Source organism: Sarcophilus harrisii, chromosome 1 (genome assembly GCF_902635505.1).
Source record: "Sarcophilus harrisii chromosome 1, mSarHar1.11, whole genome shotgun sequence".
Classification (NCBI taxonomy): domain Eukaryota; kingdom Metazoa; phylum Chordata; class Mammalia; order Dasyuromorphia; family Dasyuridae; genus Sarcophilus; species Sarcophilus harrisii.
This window is the reverse complement of record NC_045426.1, coordinates 365,985,759-366,005,722: the sequence shown is the minus strand read 5'-3', so window position 1 is coordinate 366,005,722 and position 19,964 is coordinate 365,985,759. Positions and strand designations below refer to the sequence as shown.

General features: G+C 37.3%; 1 protein-coding gene across 2 annotated transcripts in view; it reads right to left on the bottom strand.

Moving 5' to 3' along the window:
- PIAS2 (protein inhibitor of activated STAT 2) overlaps positions 1 to 19,964 on the bottom strand; it is a 136,886-nt gene that overhangs the window by 81,764 nt on the left and 35,158 nt on the right. The gene's annotated exons all lie outside the window — the stretch shown is intronic.

Genomic DNA, 19,964 nt, shown 5'->3' with positions numbered 1-19,964 from the left:
CCGCGAACGACGCGCCGCCGCCACAGCCGCCCCTGCTACCGCCGCCGCCGCCGCCGCCAGGCCCCCGTCACGGGACGAGGGGCCACCACCGCCCCGCCCCGAAGCCCCGCCCCCGAAGCCCCCTCCCCCCACCCCCCGCCCCCCGCTCCGGTCCGTCCCTGCTCTCGTCCTCCCTCGCGGGTCTTCCTCCTCCCCACCCCCCTCACTCGCCAATTCCTCCCTCCGCGTCGCCTCAGTCCTGTCCTCTCCTGTCGGGTCCTCTCGGCTCCGCTGCCGTCCCGGTTTCCTTGCTTTTCCCCCTCCGGGTTCTCTTTTCCCGACCGAGGTCTCCCCTGCCTCCCCGGCCCCGGCTCAGTACGCTGTCCCTGCCCTCCCCTCTCCCCTCTGAATGCTCCGGCTTCCTTGCCTCTTTCCCTCCCTTTATGCTGGGAAGGTCCGGCCGATGGAAGCGCGCTCTCTCTCTGGCAGAAGTGGGCGGGATGCCCGGGAGGAGGCTTGCAGCCCCGAGCCCCGGAGGCCTGGGGGCGAACCCGGGGCGAGACGCTGTGAGAAGGGATGGAGCTAGGAGGGAGAATGAGTCCTCAGGGAATGGTCAGCACGGGCCTTGTGGACCTATTGGACTCGGGATCCGGCCCAAAACCCCCCTGCCAAATCCCGCCCAATCAAAACCAACTCCTCCAGAGATTGCTTGGGTCCGTGTGATGCAAATGGGGGAAACAAAACCACCCTTCCATCTACTTGATGAATGCCTCGGGAGTAAACGGAGATTTTCTAATTTGCAAATTTCCCCGTAAGGAACGCTACCCCGAAATACGTTGGTTTAGCCTGTGAAGATAGGAAGTTCTTCTGGGAACCGGCCTAGCTCTTCTTCCTAGTCTCTCCCGTAGGCATCTACATTTCTATTTTTCCCCCCATTAATAGCGTCTCAGCTTCAGTGCTGGAAAGGATTATTAAGGGCGTTCGAGTCCAATCCTCTCATTTTACAGAAGAGGAAACAGAGGCACAACGAGGTTAGATGATTGGTCCAATGTGGGCCACACTGCGCTGTGTGATGACCAAATGCCCCGTGAAATGAAGTTTGTTGTTTTTTGGCACAGGACAAAACCAACAGCATCAGCTTCTTTGCTTCTGCCGTCACTGTCCACATGCTCCTACTGTGTGCCAGGCATTGTGCTAAGCACTGGGATTCAAAGAAACAAACAAACAAAATCTGACCGTTTCCCAGGAGCTCTAAAGTCTGAAGCGACAAGCAAAAAAGAGTTCCAAACAAGTGTAGAGAGAGTAAATAAGATAACATCAGATGGAAGGGTCCAAAATGGAGAAGGGTTTGGGAAAGGCTTTTTATGAAAGAAAGATGAAACTTTGGCTGGGAGTTCGGGAGGCCAAGAGATGTAGTTGAGATTCCCAGCAGTGGGGTGTAACCATTCTTTGGCTATCTAGTGAAAATGCTCAGTCTGGAGATGGAGTATCTCTTGTGAGGGACGTATCTCTGGATCACAGAGTAAGAAGAGAAAGGGGTGTAAGGTATCATGATGTTGATGATAAATAGCTGGCATTTGTATAATGCTTTACAGTTTACAAAGTGCTTTACATATTTGTATTTGTATTACATTTTATCCTCACAACAACCCAGAGATGTATGTGCTTTTATTTTCTTCATTTCACAAATGAGGAAACTGAGGCAAATAAAAGTTAAGTGACATGTCTAAAGTCACACAGTTAATTAAATGTCTGAGGTCTAATTTGAACTCGGATGTTATTGGCTCCAGATCCAGTGCTGAATCCACTTCACAAACCAGCTATATAAGACTAGAAAGATAGAATCAGTTGCAATATGGAGAGACTTTAAAAAGCCAGAGGATTGTATATTTGATTCTAGAAGAAATGAGGAGCCATTGGAATTGACTGAATAGGATAGTACTGGTCATACTTGTGCTTTAAGAAGATTAATCTGTAAATGCTCTTGGATAGGGCGAGCAAATATGATAAAGATGACAATATTACCTAAACTAATCTATTTATTTAGCACTATACCAATCAGAGTCCCAAAAAACTATTTTAATGACCTAGAAAAAACAACAACAGCGTTCCTAGAGAAAAACAAGAGGTCAAGAATTTCAAGGGAATTAATGAAAAAAAAAACCCAAATGAAGGTGGCTTAGCTGTACCAGATCTAAAATTATATTATAAAGCAGCGGCTACCAAAACCATTTGGTATTGGCTAAGAAATAGATTAGTTGATCAGTGGAATAGGTTAGGTTTAAAGGACAAAACAGCCAATAACCTTAATACTCTAGTGTTTGCCAAACCCAAAGACCCCAGCTTTTTGGATGAGAACTCACTTTTTGACAGAAATTGTTGGGAAAATTGGAAATTAGTATGGCAGAAACTAGGTATTAACCCACACTTAACACCACACACCAAAATAAGGTCAAAAGGGGTTCATGACTTAGGCATAAAGAATGAGATTACAAATAAATTAGAAGAGCATAGGATAGTTTACCTCTCAGACCTGTGGAAGAGGAAGGAATTTATGGCCAAAGAAGAACTAGAGATCACTATTGACTACAAAATAGAAAATTTTGATTATATCAAATTAAAGTTTTTGTACAAACAAAACTAATGCAGACAAGATTAGAAGAGAACTGGGAAAATATTTTTACAGTCAAAGGTTCTGATAAAGGCCTCATTTCCAAAATATATAGAGAATTAACTCTAATTTATAAAAAATCAAGCCATTCTCCAATTGAAAAATGGTCAAAGGATATGAACAGACAATTCTCAGATGAAGAAATTGAAACTATTTCTAGTCATATGAAAAGATGCTCCAAGTCATTATTAATCAGAGAAATGCAAATTAAGACAACTCTAAGATACCACTACACACCTGTCAGATTGGCTAAGATGACAGGAAAAAATAATGATGATTGTTGGAGGGGATGCGGGAAAACTGGGACATTGATGCATTGTTGGTGGAGTTGTGAACGAATCCAACCATTTTGGAGAGTAGTTTGGAACTATGCTCAAAAAGTTATCAAACTGTGCATACCCTTTGATCCAGCAGTGTTACTACTGGGATTATATCCCAAAGAGATTATAAAGAAGGGAAAGGGACCTGTATGTGCACGAATGTTTGTGGCAGCCCTTTTTGTAGTGGCTAGAAACTGGAAACTGAATGGATGTCCATCAGTTGGAGAATGGCTGAATAAATTGTGGTATATGAAAATTATGGAATATTACTGTTCTGTAAGAAATGACCAACAGGATGATTTCAGAAAGGCCTGGAGAGACTTACACGAACTGATGCTGAGTGAAATGAGCAGGACCAGGAGATCATTATATACTTCAACAACAATACTATATGATGACCAGTTCTGATGGACCAGGCCATCCTCAGCAACGAGATCAACCAAATCATTTCTAATGGAGCAGTAATGAACTGAACTAGCTATGCCCAGAAAAAGAACTCTGGGAGATGACTAAAAACCATTACATTGAATTCCCAATCCCTATATTTATGCACACCTGCATTTTTGATTTCCTTCACAAGCTAATTGTACAATATTTCAGAGTCTGATTCTTTTTGTACAGCAAAATAACGTTTTGGTCATGTATACTTATTGTGTATCTAATTTATATTTTAATGTACTTAACATCTACTGGTCATCCTGCCATCTGGGGGAGGGGGTGGGGTAAGAGGTGAAAAATTGGAACAAGAGGTTTGGCAATTGTTAATGCTGTAAAGTTACCCATGTATATATCCTGTAAATAAAAGGCTATTAAATAAAAAAAATTTTAAAAAAAGAAGATTAATCTGAAATATGAATGTACAAATGACTAGAGTGGGAAAAGATTTAAAATGGGGAGACCAACCAGTAGGCTGTTAAAACAGTCCAGGTGTGAAATGAAGAGGAGTGAAATAAAGTCAGAACAGAGATGTCAAAAAGACAGGACAGATTTTAACTTATCTAATGATAAGGGTGAGTGAAGGTGAGTGAAAAAGTGAAGAATTGAAAATAACCCTAGTCTGGATGACTGAGAGGAAGATGGTATGAGCTAATATTTATTAAGTAGCTAGCACATAAGTTGGTGCTTGGTAAATGCTTCTCTTCCCTCCCCACCCCCAAAAGAGATAAGCACTAGTTAGGAAGATAGGAAGGTTTGGGTGAAAAGCTGAGTTCAGTTTGAAACATTCAAGTCTATGAGATATACAGTTAGAAAGCTCCAAAAAGCAGTTGGAGTTTTTCTTCAAGTCATCATTTAGAAACCTCTTTTCCTTTGGGATCTTCACTATCCAAATTTTTCACCCAATCCAAACTAACACCAAAAACATTCTCCCTCCTTTCTCAATGAATTTACTACCTGATAAAACAGTCTCCCTCCCCATTCTAACTCCAGTCTTCAACAGTTGAAGACCACAACTAAGTGCAAAACTCATAAAGCTTGTAAAGGATTAAAGGGGATTGTACCATTCAGGGGCGGATTGGTTCTTCTCTCAACTGTGAATCATAACACATTTGGAAGGAATTGCAAATCAGCCTTTACTGATGCAGATGTTGCTTGTGAATTGGGAATGAAATAGGAAAGAGGTCAGAGAATGCAACTACTTCTCAATCTCCTTGTGTCTTTATCATCCTCTCACTTGAAGGGATCTATTCTGATGGTCAGAATTAGATCCTCAGCAGCCACTAGCAGGTGGCTCCTGTAACATTTAGCATGAAGAATTTCAACATATATGTTGATGTTTCCTCAAATACTTTTTAACTTCTCATCTTTCATCCAGTCAACTCTCATGACTCTTCAGTAATACAAGCATGCTCATACTCCTTGATCTTGCAGTCATCTACAGATGTTATCTATTCAAGAACTCCAAAATTATTTTATTGGAATAAAAACCTATCTTTTACCATTATATCTCTTTCTATGCTTTGCTATTCTTCTGTTATAATGATATTCTTCTTCCTCATCATGCCCTCCCATATCTCTACCTCTCATAAACTGTGTAGCCCTAATCTCTTTCTTAATCTCAAGTCTCATAACTCCAACTGTTTATTGGACATCTTGAACTGAATATTCTTAAACTCAATGAGTTCAAAATTGAATTCATTATCTTTTCCTTCAAACTCTCCATTCTTGTTAACTTCCCATTACTGTGGAAAACATCAGCAACATCCTAGTCACCGACACTTTCAACCTACATGTCATTCCCTATGCCTCACTCTTCCTAACTCCCCATATCTAATCAGTTGCCAGTTTCTGTTAATTCTACCTTCGTAACATCGCTCCTATACGTCTCTTTCCTCTGGCACTGCAACTGCTGTGATGCAGGCTCTCATCACATCATTGGAAATAAGACTATTACAACAGCCATCTGGTTGTTCTTACCTCAAGTCTCTCCCCACCTTGGTACATGCTCTACTCAGGTATTCAATTGATTTTCCTAAAGTGAAAGTCTAATTATGCAATCAAGCTCTTTATCCTATCTACCCACCCCCATTCAATAAACTCCAATATTTCCTTATAATCTCCAGCATCAAATATAAAATTTTCTGCTTAGCTTTTAATGTCCTTCACAACTTGATTCCTTTCTATAGCTCCAGTCCTCTTACACCTTACTCTTTTGTTTTTGTCCCCCTGCCTTATATTCTGATACAAGGACACTGTGCTCCTTATTTTCTTATTCATGACAACTCTGTCCCAGCTCCTTTGGGCATTTTTATTGTCTATTCTAGAATTTCCTCTGATCTCTTCATCTCAAGGCTTCTCTAGCTTATTTTTAGGTTCCAGTTAAATGCCCCCCTTCTAAATCTTTTCCCTTCCTTTTTAATTTAAGGATAATCCCTCTGAGATAATCTCTAATTTATCTTGTTTATATCTCATTGTATATAGTGGTTTACATGTTTCCTCCCTTAAATTATGTAAGTTCCTTGAGAGTTACAGACTAGTGTTTTGACTTTTTGCCTTTCTATGTATCCTCACGGCTTAGCTAGCAATGGGCACTTCATAAATAGCAAATGGTAGGCACTTCATAAATGCTTGTTGGCTTCATTTGATTGTTCCAAGCAATCACCACTACAGATAATGACCTCTCTTCTCATCCCTCCCTTGATGCACCAATTTGACACCACACTACACTATTTGCTACTCTCAAATCTTTCCTTTCCTTGTCCTTTGTTAAATGTTTTGCTATCAATTCCAGATTACTCCTGACTCCTTCATTCCTACTCATATGCTGTTAAACAAAACTGAACAAAGAAATGTTGCTGACTAAATCCACTACTAATTTATGTATATTATAATCCCAACTGAAGGACACTAGGTGGCCAAGTAGGTGGAATGCCTGGCCTAGACTGTTCTCAGACTGTTACTAGCTGTGACCTTGGACAAGTAATTCTGTTTGCCTCAGTTTCTTCATCTATAAATAAAATGAGCTAGAGAAGGAAATGGCAGCAAACCGCTCCAGTATCTCTGCCAAGAAAACCCCAAATGGGGTCACAAAGAATCAAATACAGTTGAAAAAATGACTCTCCGACTTAGAAGAACTGATGCTGAGTGAAAAAAGCAGGGCCAGGAGATCATTATATACTTCAACAACAATACTATATGATGACCAGTTCTGATGGACCAGGCCATCCTCAGCAATGAGATGAACCAAATCATTTCCAATGGAGCAGTAATGAACTGAACCAGCTACGCCCAGAGAAAGAACTCTGGGAGATGACTAAGAACCATTACATAGAATTCCCAATCCCTCTATTTTTGTCTGCCTGCATTTTTTATTTCCTTCACAGGCTAATTGTACAATATTTCAGAGTTCGATTCTTTTGGTACAGCAAAATAACGGTTTGGTCATGTATACTTATTTTGTATTTAATTTATACTTTAATATATTTTACATCTACTGGTCATCCTGCCATCTAGGGGAGGGGGTGGGGGGAAGGAGGGGAAAAGTTGGAACAAAAGGAACAATTGTCAATGCTGTAAAATTACCCATGCATATAACTTGTAAATAAAAAGCTATTAAAAAAAAAAAAAGAAAGAAAGAAAAAATGACTCTCCAATAACAATTCCAACTGAGCCCTTATTGTAATGAGGCAATCCTTTTGCTCTTTTTTAATCATTTCTGCTACTCACCATAGCAACTTATCCCAAGCCTTCTCTTATCTCCTCAAATCTCTCACAGCATGCTCTCTATTCTCTCAGCTAAGGGCCTCTTCTCATACGTCACCAAAAAAAAAAAAAAAAGAGGCCATTCCCATTGAGCTTCCTTTCCCCCTCAAACTTTTCTCATCTCATAACATCCCTAAGTATTTCCTTCTTCATTTTAGTCTCAAATAAAGAGGAGGTCTTTCTCCTTCTCAAGGCCAACCCTTCCACATGTACCTAAAAATCCCTCTTCTCCAGAACACTGCCCTCTAATCTTAAATCTTTAAGGATTATTTTCCTGCTTGTTTAAAAACATGCTCAAGTCTTCCTTCTACCATACTTGCTAATTATAGTCTTGTAACTTTCCTCTATCGCTCAGCTAAACTATTTGAAAAAGCTGTCTACATTTGCTTTGATTTCCCTTCCTTTCACCCTGTTCTAAACCCTCTGTAATTGGGTTTTCAACATTATCACTCAATTGAAATTATTCTCTCCAAAGTGATCAATAATTGATCTCTTAATTGCCGAATCTAATGGTCTTTAATTAGTCATCTTCATCCTTCTTGACCTCCTTGTAGCATTTGATGCCATTCACCACCTTCTTTTGAGATTTCCTGTGGCGTTCTATACTTATCTCCCCTGAGGATCAGGGAGCAACATAGATTTCCTGTGGCATTCTATACTTATCTCCCCTGAGAGGGATTCAGGGGGCAACATGTGTCAGGCAAGTCTTCTGTTAAACTCTGAAGGAGACTACCTAGGACTCTGGACCCAAGAGCCTTGGGAATGGCCCACCAGCCAAAGCCATCACCTTGGGAAGCAACCCTTGTGGAGATACAGCCCGGCCAATGCTCCTCGAAGTATTACAGTCACAGTTACTGGAAAACCAGGAAAAAATATTCTTGCCATTCAAATCCTTAATAAAAGACCCACTATCAGACCCTGATATGATGTCATGAAAATAGCATTAAAGAAGAAGCATTAGCATATGCTTTGCTGCTTTTCTAAATGGCTCATACTTTATTCTACATTCTAGATAAACTGGAACTTTCACACATTCTGCTTTAAGTTCTGCCTCCTCCTGTCTTCCTGTCTTTGTGTGTACCATCTCAAATGCCCAAGATGAACTTTACCAACATTGTTTCCCCATTTTTGACTTCTGAAATTTATTCAAGGGCTGAATAGGAGTAGGGATCAAGATGCTGGTTAACTGACTATTCAAAAAGTACAAGAAAGAAAAAACGAATCACTGAACAATGGAAAGGATACTGTACTATGAGTCGGGAGACCTCATTTTTAATCTTGGATCATTCAAATATTTTGAATATTAAACTAATATTTACTCTGACCCATGTTTTATTCTCTTTGTTAGATTATAAATTCCTTGAGAAGAGGTATGATGCTCTCCTTTCTTAAATTTCTTTGTACTATTATTTGTGTACAAATTGTGTTCCCCAAACAGAATGGATGCTGTTCCTCTGACAAGTGGTCCAGAATATGGACAGTTTTCAAAAGAATTGCAATTGATTTAAAAAAAAAATGTTCCAAATCGCTCATACTAAGAGAAGTGAAAATCAATTATTGAAGTGAACTGATGGAAGTATTCTGAGGAAATGGGATAAAAATGAAATGTTCTTTTTCTGTCTCTTCCCTCTTTGCAAGGAGTGGAAATCTAGTTAGCTGAAGGAACAAGTAATAAACTGAATAGAGTACTAAAAGCAATCAGCAGCCTTCCTCATGGCTTAGAACAAGCATGGAATTTCTCTTTCTTTTTTAGAAGTTTTAAAAAAATTGCATAAATAACTTATCTGTTACAAAGACAGTTTGCCCATCTAAATCACAAAACCATCAACTCAAGATATCCTAAATTAGGTTTCATTAATAAAACAGGTTAAAAACTGATATATCAATCTTCAAACAGAACTTCAGATGAAACAAAAAACAAAGCCTCATTTTAAAAATAAAATGCATCAAATGCAAGTGCTTTGGTTCTTCTGCCTAATTACCTGGGATTGTTATATTTCTTCCCATCTACAAAATGCAAAACCCTCAAAGCCAAGGCTTTTGTATTCACTTAAGACTGTAATTATACCATTCCATTTTAAAATGTCCACTGGCAAATGTTTACTGTGAATAAGTCTATTTTGTCTCTAGTCTTTTGCTACATTTTTGTATTTCCTTTAGCTTCATCCTAAGAAGCATGGGATTTCTAAAATGGGTTTAGAGAACACCCAGGTGGAGACAAGGCCAAATTGGCTTTGGAAAGTTCTGAGAATTGTCCAGGACAGAGCCAAATACTTGTCCTGAGGCTCTTGGCATCAAGAGGATCATTAGGCAGCCTAAACCTGGAGAATTCAATTAGGTGAAGAAGCTAAATCCCCAAATCTGAGTCAAGAAAGCTTAATTTTAGTTTTACTTCTAACAGTCTCTCTGGTAAAATATTTCTAAAATTTTAAAGAATCACTTCTTACGCTAGCTATAGCAATAAGAGCTGAGAAAGAGATTAAAGGAATAAGAATAGGCAATGAGGAAGCCAAATTATCACTCTTTGCGGATGACATGATGGTATACTTAGAGAACCCCAGAGATTCTGCTAAAAAGTTATTAGAAATAATCCACAACTTTAGCAAAGTTGCTGGTTATAAAATAAACCCACATAAGTCATCAGCATTCTTATATATCACTAACAAAATCCAACAGTCAGAGTTACAAAGAGAAATTCCATTTAAAGTAACTACTGATAATATAAAATATTTAGGAATCTATCTGCCAAGGGAAAATCAGAAACTTTATGAGCAAAATTACAGACCACTTTTCCCACAAATTAAGTCTGATCTAACCAATTGGAAAAATATTAAATGCTCTTGGATAGGGCGAGCAAATATAATAAAGATGACAATATTACCTAAACTAATCTATTTATTTAGCGCTATACCAATCCGAGTCCCAAAAAACTATTTTAATGACCTAGAAAAAATAACAACAAAGTTCATATGGAAAAACAAAAGGTCAAGAATTTCAAGGGAATTAATGAAAAAAAAATCAAATGATGGTGGCTTAGCTGTACCAGATCTAAAATTATATTATAGAGCAGCAGTTACCAAAACCATTTGGTATTGGCTAAGGAATAGATTAGTTGATCAGTGGAATAGATTAGGTTCAAGGGATAAAACAGTCAACAAATATAGCAACCTAGTCTTTGACAAACCCAAAGATCCCAGCTTTTGGGATAAGAACTTACTGTTTGATAAAATTGCTGGGAAAATTGGAAACTAATATGGCAGAAACTAGGCATTGATCCATACTTAACGTCAGACACCAAGATAAGGTCAAAATGGGTTCATGACCTAGGCATAAAGAATGAAATTATTAATAAATTAGAGGAACATAGGAAAGTTTACCTCTCAGACCTGTGGAAGGGGAAGGTCTTTATGACCAAAGCAGAACTAGAGATCATTACTGATCACAAAATAGAAAATTTCGATTATACTAAACTGAAAAGTTTTGTACAAACAAAACTAATGCAGACAAGATTAGAAGGGAAGCAATAAACTGGGAAAATATTTTTACAGTCAAAGGTTCTGATAAAGGCCTCATTTCCAAAATATATAGAGAATTAACTCTAATTTATAAAAATCAAGCCATTCTCCAATTGAAAATGGTCAAAGGATATGAACAGACAATTCTCAGATGAAGAAATTGAAACTATTTCTAGTCATGTGAAAAGATGCTCCAAGTCATTATTAATCAGAGAAATGAAAATTATGACAACTCTAAGATACCACTACACACCTGTCAGATTGGCTAAGATGACAGGAAAAATAATGATGATTGTTGGAGGGGATGTGGAAAACTGGGACATTGATTCATTGTTGGTGGAGTTGTGAACGAATCCAACCATTTTGGAGAGTAGTTTGGAACTATGCTCAAAAAGTTATCAAACTGTGATACCCTTTGATCCAGCAGTGTTACTACTGGGATTATATCCCAAAGAGATTATAAAGAAGGAAAGGGACCTGTATGTGCACGAATGTTTGTGGCAGCCCTTTTGTAGTGGTAAAACTGAAACTGAATGGATGTCCATCAGTTGGAGAATGGTTGAATAAATTGTGGTATATGAAAATTATGGAATATTACTGTTCTGTAAGAAATGACCAACAGGATGATTTCAGAAAGGCCTGAGAGACTTAACTAACTGATGCTGAGTGAAATGAGCAGGACCAGGAGATCATTATATACTTCAACAACAATACTATATGATGACCAGTTCTGATGGATCAGGCCATCCTCAGCAACGAGATCAACCAAATCATTTCTAATGGAGCAGTAATGAACTGAACCAGCTATACCCAGAAAAAGAACTCTGGGAGATGACTAAAAACCATTACATTGAATTCCCAATCCCTATATTTATGCCCACCTGCATTTTTGATTTCCTTCACAAGCTAATTGTACAATATTTCAGAGTCTGATTCTTTTTGTACAGCAAAATAATGTTTTGATCATGTATGCTTATTGTGTATCTAAGTTATATTTTAATATATTTAACATCTACTGGTCATCCTGCCATTTAGGGGAAGGGGTGGGAGGGGTAAGAGGTGAAAAATTGGAACAAGAGGTTTGGCAATTGTTAATGCTGTAAAGTTACCCATGTATATATCCTGTAAATAAAAGGCTATGAAATAAAAAAAAAACAAAAAAAAAACCAAAAAAAAACCCAATATTTTCTAATTCAGTAAAGTAAAAAAAAAAAAAAAAGAATCACTTCTTAAATTTAGAGCTGAAATGGACTCTAAGGGACCTGAGTCCAAACTCCTTATTTTATAGATATAGAAACTGAGATATGAAAGATTAATTAAGATTAATATTACACTTGGTCAATTTGTTTCATTGATCTACTTATTGTTAACCAGTATAAAATAGTTTTGATGACTCTTGCTTTGTAACATAGTTTGATGTCTGGAAATGTTGTTATTCCTCTGTCATTCTAGCCTTCCCCCCCCCCATAATTCCCACTGATATTCTGGATTTTTTGTTACTCTAAATGAATTTTCTTATTATTATATTGTGATATATACTATAAGAAAGTCATTTATATGAAGAAAGTCCCCACATAATAAATACTAAAATGTTTAAAGTAGCATGTTTTGGTAGCAGCAAACAACTGGAAACAAAATGGACACCCATCACTCAGAAAATGGTAAACCAATTGTGACACATAAATATTATAATGATGGGTTATATTAGCTAGAATTGAAAAAAGGAAGGAAGAAAGGAAGGGAGGGAGGGAGGAAAGGAGGAAAGGAGGGAGGAAGAGAGGAAGGAAGGGAAGGAGGGAGGGAGGGAAGAAGGGAGAAAAGGAGGGAGGAAGAAGGGAGAAAGGAAGGAAGGAAGGAAAGGAGGGAGGAAAAGAGGGAGAGAGGGAAAGAGGGAGAGAGAGAGGAAGGGAGGAACATCCCACTAAGTCTTAAACATTGCTTTTTGCACAGTTGAGTCCCAGAAATTTACTTTAGAGCAAAATTAACCCAACATCCTCAGATCTATACCATTGCTTCCTCATTTAAAATAACCCAAATTTGTTCCATTAAAGTGTGGGAAGTTAACTCATTCCTCTCCAGTTTCCACCAGTTTCTGGGCATGAATAATAATAAAATTCCCTCCACAAATATCTCACAGCATCTCCCCCTTTACTCTGAAAAAAAAAAAAAAAACATATAAAGGTAAACAGTGATTCCCTCTAAAGAGTTGGGTTCTTCCTCCATACCTGGTTCTCTTATCAACTGCCAGACATAACCTCCTGAAAACGGTCAGAGATCTCTGTGATGGCCAACTGTCAGAGATGACTCCCTTAATGAATGGCTGCAGAATTAGGTTACCTTGCTTCTTAAAGGCCAATAGGAATGTGGGTTAACCTTCAACCAACCAATGGCTAGATACCTTAATAATTCTATCAAGTTGGTGGAGAAATAGTCTTTAGATTTCCTAAAGAACCAATACTTATTTACACTTCATTTACTAGCAGTGAATGGGCCTTTTCTTCTTTCACTTCTTAAGTTATTTTTAATATTCTTTTTTAGCTCCCTCTTAATGAGTGAGAAAGCAATTATACATGCTTTACTTCCTTTATAATCTTTAATAGACCATTCAGATTGTAAGCTTAAAGGTTTCACAAGAAGTAAACTCGAAATATGAAAGGGATAACCCTTTTTACAAGGTACAAATGTGCCTAAGTAAACAAAAAGTGCAAAATCTTAATAGTTCATTATCTTTCTTACCTACCCCTTCTTATAACTTATAATTTCACAAAATTGACTTGGAAGGATTCAATCCATCATGATTCCCCAATCGATCCCATACATACACTAAGTAAATAGAGATATAACATATCAAAACTTATAGGATATAGTCAAGGCAGTAATCAGGCGAAAAATGTATATGCCTCAATAGTTGTGTTAAAAGGAAAGAAAAAAATTAACAAACTGAGTTTATAAGTTTACAAAATTGTAAAATGAGCAAATTAGTATACTGAATACAAATTTAAATAAGAAGTTGCCAGAACTGAAATAGAAATTAACAAGACAGAAAATAAAACTGAAAAAAAAAATAAACCAAACCTTGTTTTTAGAAGACAAACCTATTTTTACTTTAAACTTAGTAACATCAACAAAAATGATCAAATAAGCATATAAAATAAGGAATAAACTCATTTAAATCTTTAGCACTTAAAGTAAAAAAATTATATCAAAATAATACATTTACTGTGAATCATTTTTCAAATCTATCTGAAAAGTTTTAATATCTTTTGCTTTGATTTCTTAAATTCTAGCAAAAATGATAAACCACTAACACATTTAATCCAAAAAAGGAGAAGAAAAAAATCAAATTTACAAATCAGAAAAGGAATGTCAAAGTTGATAGAAAATTACCAGACTATTATATACACTTGTGTGCTTACAAAATAGAATATAAAAGAAATGGATTAATATCTTTAAAATTTATAACTGATAAAACAGCAACTAATCCAAAGAAAATCAATATCAGAAAAAAACAAATTGAACAAGAATATACTGTTGTATGAAAATCATGACCAGAAAGATTCACAAGTACATTCTATCAAACATTCAAAGAATAAATAATTGCCATGCTACATAAAGTAAATGAGGATAGGGACTGGACCGCAGAATAGAGAGCTTCAAAAGAATAGAGAGCTTCTGAGAAGCAATTTTTTCTACCAAAGTAAATTCACAATCTGAGAGAGTTTACTTGAAAAATTAAATGATTTGCCCAAAATCAAAACCAATGTATGTGAGACATAGGATATCTCAGATCTTCCTGGCTCTGAGATCAGTTCTCTTCCATATAAAGTTTTCAAAAAATAAAGATAGCTGACTCAAATTGATAAGAATACAAGCCATTCTCCAACAGGTAAATGGTCAAAGGATATGAACACACAATTCTCAGATGAAGAAATTAAAACCTTTTCTATTCCTAAGAAAAAATGCTCCAAATCACTATCGATTAGAGAAATACAAATTAAGACAACTCTGAGATACCATCCCATATCTCTCAGATTGACTAAGATGACTGGAAAAAATAATGATAAATGTTGGAGGGGATGTGGGAAAACTGGGACACTGATACCTTGTTGATGGAACTGTGAACAGATTCAGCCATTCTAGAGAGCAATCTGGAACTATGCCCAAAGGGCTATCAGACTGTGCATACCCTTTGACCCAGTAGTATCTCTACTGGGCTTATATCCCAAAGAGATCATTAAGGAGGGAAAGAGAACCACGTGTACAAAAATGTTTGTGGCAGCTCTTTTTCTAATGGCAAGGAACTGGAAACTGAGTGCTCCAGTTTCCAGAAACTGGAAAAGCCATCTTTTGATAGTGGGAGAGAGAAGTAACGATGTAATTAGGAATAGACTCATATGAGGGAATTAGATTATCCAGATATATTGAAACCTTTGTAGTACTCAGCCAATAGGGGATCAGGGGGAGAATTTAAGTCTAAAGATGAATGCCAAGGCAGAAGGAATGATGTAATCAGGGATGAAGAGAAGATTCACACTCACTTGGATTATTAGGCTTGGAATACATTGAGATTTCTGTGATGCTCAGCCAATAGGGAATCAGGGGAGGGAGTTGCATTTCAGGTATTAAAAAATACATGTCTATTGGTTCTCAGTGTTCCTATTCTCTAAGATACTCACTTCTGCAGTTGTATAATTAAAGACTTTTAACTTCATCCCTCCCAAGGCCTTTGGAATTATTTCTCACACTCTCAACACATTCATCAAGTAATTAATCACAGCATTATCACCAAATTCAGTCAGCTTACTTACTGTCATTCTGTAGTGGTGGTAATGGTCTATCAGTAAACTACCTGGGCCTAATTCTGGCAGCCAATGTGTTTTAGGTACATTGTATTGAAATATGTAAAAATCATTCTTACATCATTATACAAAAATAGGGAACACATCAGTTTGCCAACTCTTATGAGGCCATTTTAATGGAGTGGCAGTTGTTTTCTAATATCAATGGTGTTCAAAAACAGACATATGAATAAGTCATAAAAAGAAATCAGTATGCAAATATCATGAATGGATATTTTAGATGCAAAAATATAAAAAATATTTTTAAAAATACTCACAGAATATATCAAAGTACATAAAATATTTGTTATAAACCAGATAGAAGTGCAAAGATTGTTCAATAATATGAAAATAATTATTATGACAAATCATAACATATCAGTAGTCAGATGTAGTATGAAAACAGAAAATCTCTTTTTTAGTTTCTCTAGAAATATTAAGAAATAAATTTTTTTGTGTGTGGAAATTTGTAGGACTGACTCCATTCTGAGACTTAATTCTGGATCTAACTTTACTACATTGTTTGAACCTAAGTCTGCATGGCTGGGAAGCTGGACCACCTGTACCTGTTGCTTAGAGTCCCTTACTGAAGAAATTAATATTACACTATATCATTTAACAATTAATATTATTCTGAAATCCATCCATTTACTTATTTTGTTTAAAAAATAATTTGTCTTAGAATTCTAAAGGAGACTACTCTCATTCTAACTAAGACTTGGTTGAGGAATGTGGTCATTTCTAGCACTGGAGCAACTGCTTATCAACCAGTTTAAAGTAACACACCACCCCTACCCCCACTGAGTTTACTTGTATACCAAAAAAAAAAAAACAGGTTGGGCACTTGATACCCCTCAAGCAATTAATATTCCTAACTTGCTAGAGAGTGGTTCAATTGTCCATGCTTGAAGACTTACCCACTTTCCAAAGGTAAGTGCTTTAGCAGAAGAGCTCCAAGTAATGTACAGTAAGACTAATCATAAGGAAGATATCACAGGGGATAGAACCAAAATGATGGAGAGAAGTCAGGAAGTTGTTCAAGCTCTCCTCACTTGCCCTCAGAAACAACATTAAATCAAGTCTCTAAACAAATTCTACAGAACCCACAAAAAGATGTAGTGAAACAATTTTCCAGTTCAAGGTAACTTACAAGGACTTCAGGAAAGGAGTTTCACTTAGGTAACAGGTGAGTGCATCCCAGAACAGACAATGTCCCACCTAGTGAGAAGCTCTTAGCCACAAGCACACAAGTTCTCAGTCGTGGCTCAACAAGTGAGTAGCACAGCAAATCAGCTGTTAAGCTTCTAGCTTCAATGTAGAAGGCAAACTGCCAGCCCTAGAATGCCTGAACAACAGGTGTGCCTAGGTCAGGCTACCTCAACACACTGAGCAAGACTCAAGCCATGGAGGCCCTAGTGCAGAAAAATAAATTTAAAAAGAGAAAAAAAAAAAAAAGAAAAAAGCCTTGGCCATAGAAAGCTACTATGGTGACAGGAAAGCTCAAAATACAAACTTAGAAGAGGACAACAATTTCAAAATGCCTACATGTGAAGCCTCAAAGGAGAATATGAATTGGTCTCAAACCCAAAAAGCCCTCCTGGAAAAGCTCAAAAAAAATTTAAAAATCAAATAACAGAGGGAGAAGAAAAATTGGGAAAAGAAATTAAAGCTGTACAAGAGAGAATCAATAGTTTGGAAAAGGAAGGACAAAAATTGACTGCAGAAAACAATTCCTTAAAAAATACAATTGGCAAAATCGGTGGGGGGGGGGGAGGGGAGGACACTGAAGAAAGCAACTTCTTTGATGAGTGTGAAATGAGCAGAACCTCCCATTATATACTTCAATAACAATACTATATGATGATCAATTTTGAAGGGCATGGCCATCTCCAGCAATGAGATGAACCAAATCAGTTCCAATAGAGCAGTAATGAATTGAACCAGCTACACCCAACGAAAGAACTCTGGGAGATGACTATGAACCACTACATAGAATTCCCAATCCCTCTATTTTTCTCCGCCTGCATTTTTGATTTCCTTCACAGGTTAATTGTACACTATTTCAAAGTCCGATTCTTTTTGTACAGCAAAATAACTGTATGGACATGTATACATATATTGTATTTAACATATACTTTAATGTATTTAACATGTATTGGTCAACCTGACATCTGAGGGAGGGGGTGGAGGGAAGGAGAGGAAAAATTGGAACAAAAGGTTTTGCAATTGTCAGTGCTGAAAAATTACCCATGCATATATCTTGTAAATAAAAAGCTATAATTAAAAAGAAACAAAGAAAGAAAACAACTCCTTAAGAAGTAGAGTTGCTTTGACACAGAAGTGACAGAACTGAGTCTACATCCGAAGGGAATTACAAAGGAGGAAAAGGACCCACATGAGCAAAAATGCTTGGAGGAGCTCTTTTTGTGGTAACAAAGAATTGGAAAATGAGTAGACAGATGTTTGTCAATTGGGGAATGACTAAGTTATGGTATATGAATGTAATTCAATATTATTGTTCTATAAGAAAAGATCACCAAGATGATTTCAGAGCAGCCCAGAGAGACATAAATTGATGCTAAGTGAAATGAACAGACCCAGGAGATCATTGTACACTGCAACAAAAAGATTATGTGATGATCAACTATGATATGTAAGGCTCTCTTCAAAAGCAAGGTGATTCAAGTTAGTTCCAATAGTCTTGTAATGGAGAGAGCTATCAGCACCTAGAGAGAGTACTGTGGGACTGAGTGTGGATCACAACATAGTATTTTCACCTTTGTTGATATTATTTGTTTGGCTTTTTTTTTCTTTCTCAATATTTCCCCTTTTGATCTGATTTTTCTTGTGCAGCATGATAAATGTAGAAATATTTTTATAAGTGCAAATGTTTAATCAATATTAGATGACTTGCTTTCTAGAGGAGTAGGAAGAGAAGAAAAACTTTGAACATAAGATTTTGCAAGATTAAATACTGAAAACTATCTTTTCACAAATTTTGAAAAATTAAAATTTATTATTATTTTAAAAATAAAAATAAGTGCTTTTTAAAAAGTAAAGTACATACAAAGCTTAAAGAGATGCACAATTTTTGGCTCAGTAAGAAGGTGGATGAAATCCAATTTTATGCTTATAATAACAATCCAAAGTGCTTTTATGAAGCCCTGAAGGTTATTACCCAGCCAAAATGGTGCATCTCTACTACAGTGCTGATGGAGCCACATTGATTAGTGATAAGGACATGATTCTGGAGAGATGGGCTGAACACTTCCATAGTGATCTCAACAGACATCATCAATCAATGCTGAAGCCACTGACTATTTACCTCAGGTTGAAATCAATTCCTCTCTATCTGAAGTCCCAAATGAAGACAAGATTTTGAATATCATTAGGCTCCTCTTATGTGGCAAAGCACGTGGTGCTGATTCGATTCCAGCTGAGATTTACAAGGGGCAGGGAGGAAAAGGGGGGGGGGGGTTTGCTTATACAAAAGCTGATTGAAATTTGTTTGGGTTATATGTCAAAAGGTTATATGGCAAGAGTTCAAGGATACCTCTATTGTTCATCTTTATAAAGGAAAAGAAAAAAAATTGTCCTGTGACCATCACAGAGGCTGGATCTCTCAGTAACTACTGGCAAGATTCTTGCCTGAGCTCTCTTTAATAGGTTTATCCTTCACCAGGAAAATGGTAATTTATCTGAGAGCCAGTCTGGCTTCAGAAGGGCCCAAAGAACAGTCAATATGGTGTTTGTTGCCCAGGACCTCCAGGATACATGTCAGGAGCAGTATAGGGAGGTCTGGATACAACAAGTGTAGATCTGACTAAAACCTTTGATACTTTCAGTCCTGAGGCTTATGGAAAATTGTGTCAAAACTTGGTTCCCTGAAAAAGTTCTTCAGTATTGTATGTCAATTTCACAATGGCATGCTGGAAAATAGATGCTGCTTTTGCACTTTCCCAGTTACCAATGGGGTGAAACAAGGCTTTGTGATTATTCCTACACTTTTGGGCATGCTCTCATTCGGGTTACCAAATGCCATTAATGAGGACGAGCATGGCATTAAGGTCAGCTACTGCACTGATGGTTTATTATTCAACTTGAAAGGCTGTAAGCCAAGACTAACATGGAGGGAATGTTGGTGCATGATTATTCTGGTTTGCAGATGACTGTACTCAATGCAGCCTCTGAAACTGAGATGGAACAAAGTATAGTTCAATTCTCTGCTTCTTGCACTAATTACTCCATCAGCCAGCATCACACCAACTACATGATGTGGAACCATCAGTTACAGCAAATGAAGTTTTGAATGCTGTGAATAAGTTCACTTACCTTGGCAGTATACGTTTCAGGGTCCATATAGATTATGAGGTTGGCACATACATTGCCAGGGCTAGCTCAGTATTGGGAGACTCCAAAAGCAAGTGTGGGAGAGAAGAGG